Source organism: Oryx dammah, unplaced genomic scaffold, assembly GCF_014754425.2.
Source record: "Oryx dammah isolate SB20612 unplaced genomic scaffold, SCBI_Odam_1.1 HiC_scaffold_28, whole genome shotgun sequence".
NCBI classification, from domain to species: domain Eukaryota; kingdom Metazoa; phylum Chordata; class Mammalia; order Artiodactyla; family Bovidae; genus Oryx; species Oryx dammah.
Window position 1 is genome coordinate 90,853,001 of NW_024070212.1, and position 5,768 is coordinate 90,858,768.

A 5,768-nucleotide genomic window follows, 5' to 3' on the forward strand; every position below is an offset into this window, starting at 1 on the left:
TTGGAAAACTCAGCAGTGGCCACAGGACTGAAAAAGGTCAGTTTTCATGCCAATCCCAAAAAAAGGCAATGCCAAAGAATGCTCAAACTACTGCACAATTGCACTCATCTCACACGCTAGTAAAGTAATGCTCAAAATTCTCCAAGCCAGGCTTCAGCAATACGTGAACCATGAATTTCCAGATGTTCAAGCTGGTTTTAGAAAAGGCAGAAGAACCAGAGATCAAATTGCCAACATTCACTGGATCATCGAAAAACCAAGAGAGATCCAGAAAAACATCTATTTCTGCTTTATTGACTATGTCAAAGCCTTCGACTGTGTGGATCATAATAAACTGTGGAAAATTCTGAAAGAGATAGGAATACCAGACCACCTGACCTGCCTCTTGAGAAATCTGTATGCAGGTCAAGAAGCAACAGTTAGAACTGGACATGGAACAACAGACTGGTTCCAAATAGGAAAAGGAGTATGTCAAGGCTATATACTGTCACCCTGCTTATTTAACTTCTACGCAGAGTACATCATGAGAAACGCTGGGCTGGAGGAAGCACAAGCTGGAATCAAGATTGCTGGGAGAAATATCAATAACCTCAGATATGCAGATGACACCACCCTTATGGTAGAAAGTGAAGAAGAACTAAAGAGCCTCTTGATGAAAGTGAAAGAGGAGAGTGAAAAAGTTGGCCTAAAGCTCAACATTCAGAAAACTAAGATCATGGCATCTGGTCCCATCACTTCATGGCAAATAGATGTGGAAACAGTGGCTGACTTTATTTTGGGGGGCTCCAAAATCACTGCAGATAGTGATTACAGCCATGAAATTAAAATTACTCCTTGGAAGGAAAGTTATGACCAACTTAGACAGCATATTAATAGGCAGAGACATTACTTTGTCAACAAAGGTCCGTCTAGTCAAGGCTACGGTTTTTCCAGTAGTCATGTACGGATGTGAGAGTTGGACTATAAAGAAAGCTGAGCGCCAAAGAATTGAAGCTTTGCTGGAGAAGACTCTTGAGAGTTCCTTGGACAGCAAGGAGATCCAACCAGTCCATCCTAAAGGAGATCAGTCCTGGGTTTCTTTGGAAGGACTGATGTTGAAGCTGAAAACTCCAATCCTTTGGCCACGTGATGTGAAGAGCTGACTCATTTGAAAAGACCCTGATGCTGAGAAAGATTGAGGGCAGGAAGAGAAGAGGACAACAGAGGATGAGATGGTTGGATGGCATCACCAACTCAATGGACATAAGTTTGGGTAAACTCCGGGAGTTGGTGATGGACAGGGAGGCCTGGCATGCTGCAGTTCACAGGGTCGCAAAGAGTTGGACACGACTGAGTGACTGAACTGAACTGAACTTAATATCATAAGTACCAAATGTGATTCTTCTTATTCAGTGGCCATGTCTTTATAATGGAAGACTCCCAGAAAGAAAATATACTTGTAACCAACTCCGCTCAAGCACTCCCCTGAACTCTGTTCTCTTCTAGAAGCTCCGTCATGGCTTTCTGCTTCAAGCCCCAGCTGTGACTCCTGCAACCTCCCTTTCAGCCCCTACCCCCTCTCATGTCCACCTCCTCCAATCCTGGCTTCCATTCCTTTTTGTCAGTTATTCTCACGAAGATAACTGGATAGGAACTATGAGATTTGGAAAATACGTTTCAAGTGGCTGAGACCCCATGCTCCCAATATGTGGGGCCCGGGTTTGATCCCTGGTCAGTGAACTAGGTGCCACATGCCACATCTAAGAGTTCACATTCTGCAACTAAAGATCCCACATGTCACAGCTGAAGATCAAAGATCACGTGTGCTGCAACTAAGACCCCCAACTCTGCAACCCCATGGACTATAAAACCCATGGAATTCTCCAGGCTAGAAATCTGGAGTAGGCAACTGTTCCCTTCTCCAGGGGATCTTCCCAACCCAGGGATCGAACACAGGTCTCCTGAATTGCAGGCGGATTCTTTACCAGCTGAGCCACCAGGGAAGGCAATCAAGAACCAGCTAAAAAAAAACCCATAAGCTAATAAAACCCACAGTGAGATACTACTTCACATTCACCACAATGGCTATGATCAACATAGATGAAAACACGTGTTGGTGAGGGTGTGGAGGACCTGGAACATTCACACTCAACTGGTGGGAATGTAAGTGGTGCAGCTACTTTGAAAATATCCTGGCAGTTCCTTAAATGAGTCAACACAGACTTACTACATGACCCAGCAACTCTACTCCTAGGGATACACCCTAGGAGGAATGAAAATATATGTCAACACAAAGATTTCTACACAAATGTCCATTGCAGCATTATTCACAGTAGCCAAAAAGGAGAAATAATTCAAATTACTATCAACTGATCAATGAATAAACAAAATGTGATCTAGCCATATACTGGAACAGTCTTCAGCAATAAAAAGAAACTAAACACTGTCACATTCTAGAACATGGATAAATCTTGAAAACATTATACTAAGCAAAAGGCTTAGTATATTATAGGATTCCATTTATATAAAACATCCAGAATAGGAACATCTATAGAGACAGAAAGTAAAGTTCTGCCTAGGATTTGGGGGAAGTTAGGAGGTTGAGGGAAAGGGGAAAGATTGCTAATCAGGACAGCCTTTCTACTGGAGACGCAAATACTCTAAAATTGATTGTGCTGACAGTTGCACACTGTGAATATGCTAAACATGACAGAATGGTAAACTCTAAGTGAGATGAAAAGGTAGACATGGCATGAACAGTCTATCTCAAGACGTCCATCAGCAGACGAACGGATAAGAAAGCTGTGGTACATGTACACAATGGAGTATTACTCAGCCATTAAAGAGAATACATTTGAATCAGTTCTAATGAGGTGGATGAAACTGGAGCCGATTATACAGAGTGAAGTGAGCCAGAGAAAGAAAAACACCAATACAGTATACTGACACATATATATGGAATTTAGAAAAATGGTAATGATGACCCTGTATGCAAGACAGCAAAAGAGACACAGATGTATAAAATGGACGTTTGGACTCTGAGGGAGAGGGTGGGATGATTTGGGAGAATGGCATTGAAACATGTATACTATCATGTAAGAAACGAAGTGCCAGTCTATGTTTGATACAGGATACAGGATGCTTGGGGCTGGTGCACGGGGATGATCCAGAGAGATGATATGGGGTGGGAGGTGGGAGGGGGATTCAGGATTGGGAGTTTGTATACACCTGTGGTGGATTCACGTCAATGTATGGCAAAACCAATATAGTATTGTAAAGTAAAATAAAGTAAAAATAAAATTGAAAAACAAAAGCTGTTTTAAAAAAAATATAATCTATGTGGTATCCACGAAACTGAGGATCCTGGAGGCAACTCAAAGAGTAGCAGGTAACTTCCAGAGAGGCTGGTGTGGCTGAGGAGATATGCCATACTTGTTTAGGAGTTATGGAAAAGAGCCACCTGGTTGGAGCCTGCTGATTTCCCAAGGCATCATGGGAAACTCCACATGGGAGCTGCTTTAGGGTCATGAGCAACAAGGGTTAATTTAACAAAATTCATCCCCTGAATTGGGAGGCCAGGTAATTTGGTGGCTCAGAGGTTAAAGCGTCTGCCTCCAATGCGGGAGACCCAGGTTCGATCCCCTGGAGAAGGACATGGCAACCCACTCCAGTATTCCTGCCTGGAGAATCCCATGGAGGGAGGAGCCTGGTAGGCTACAGTCCACCGGGTCACAAAGAGTCGGATACAACAGAGCGACTTCACTTTCTTTCTTTCTTTCTTTCTACTGGGAGACTAGAAGAACATACTAGAAAGAAAAAGACTAGAAGAAAAAGAGCTCTGGACAAGGAATCAATAGAGTTGTCCTGATCCTACACTTCATGGCATCCGGTCCCAGCACTTCATGACAAATAGATGGGGAAACAGTGGAAACAGTGGCTGACTTTATTTTGGGGGCTCCAAAATCATTGCATATGGTGACTGCAGCCATGAAATTAAGACGCTTACTCCTTGGAAGGAAAGTTATGACCAACCTACACAGCATATTAAAAAGCAGAGACATTGCCAACAAAGGTCCGTCTAATCAAGGCTATGGTTTTTCCAGTAGTCATGTATGGATGTGAGAGTTGGACTACAAAGAAAGCTGAGAGCCAAAGAATTGATACTTTTTGAACTGTGGTATTGGAGAAGATTCTTAGGAGTCCCTTGGACAGCAAGGAGATCCAACCAGTCCATCCTAAAGGAGATCAGTCCTGGGTGTTCACTGGAAGGACTGATGTTGAAGCTGAAACTCCAATCCTTTGGCCATGTGATGTGAAGAGCTGACTCATTTGAATAGACCCTGATGCTGGGAAAGACTGAGGGCAGGAGGAGGAGATGACAGAGGATGAGATGGTTGGATGGCATCACCAACTCAATGGACATAAATTTGGGTAAACTCTGGGAATTGGTGATGGACAGGGAGGCTGGGCGTGTTGCAGTTCATGGGGTTGCAAAGAGTCGGACACGACTGAGCAACTGAACTGAACTGAACCTACCCATCTTCTGTGTGGAAGATGAGGATAACTTCTATTTAAAAGTTGAGGGGACCAAATCAGCTGATGCTTTACAAATAGAGTTCTATACCAATGTGCGAGACGTGTGTGTGAGCCCCAACTGGACTGAGACTTAATACTTGTTTTTGCCACTATACTCAACCCATAGACTCCTTCACAGCGTGAACCCAAGACCAGAAGGAAGGGTGGGGAAAGGTGTAAATAGGAATGCTGAACACTGAGACAGGCCAGCAGGCATAGCATCGTTAAGGAACTGCCTGCACCCAAGGTGTACTACCCAAGGGTACATTCACCTGATGTAAGCATGAAATATATACTTTTTCATCAAGTTTGAACTGAGGCTTTGGTCTTAAGAGCTCCTGCTATGGGGAACTTGCTATTCAACAGAGGTGAGTATCTCACTAAGGAATATAACTGGCAGCAGAGACATCGCAGAGCAAGAGAGCAGAGACTCAGCTCCAACTGTGTGCTGGGTACTTTACCTATATTGTTACAGCTAATTCTTATAACATCCCCATGCTACAGGAATTATCTCCATTTTACAAAGGAACTCACAGACCAGAAAGACAAAAGAACTTGCCTATAGTCGTAAAGTAAGGACATGGTGGAACCAAGATACCGAGTTCAGATACTCCTGATCATGTTTGCTGAATGACAGCAGCATATGTTTATGTGCGCTGCTGCTGCTGCTAAGTCGCTTCAGTCACTGGCAGCCCCCAAATGCCTCTCTCCGATCAAATCAAGGAGTACAGAGGACCTGGGATCTGCTGGGTATTTACCAAATGGTTACTGAGCAAAGAATGGACAGTGTTGGCTAAGAAAACAGGCAGGTGTGTTGACATGAACTGTGAGGAGGATTAAAAGAGATAACGCACTGGAAGAACTTTGTGACTGGCTCATTATCAGAGTTCAAATTCCAGCTGTCCAGTAACTCACTGGGCAAGCCACTGGACACACAGGTAAAATTAAACAGAAACAAAAAACCCTTCCTTTTCAAAAACAACAGAATACTCTTCCTTTTCACATTATAGCAGTACTTTAAACAATACATTGCTAGAGCAGTGATGTTCTAACAATAAATTCTGTGTTCATTTCACTCAATGGAGAGGTTTCTATGCTCTGCACAATGTACAGAGCATAATCAGCACACAAGATCCAACTGGTAAAAATAAATACACACACATTCTTAATCTTCCTTTGGCTCGAAGAATGGTGAAATAGAACTCCTTAAATCC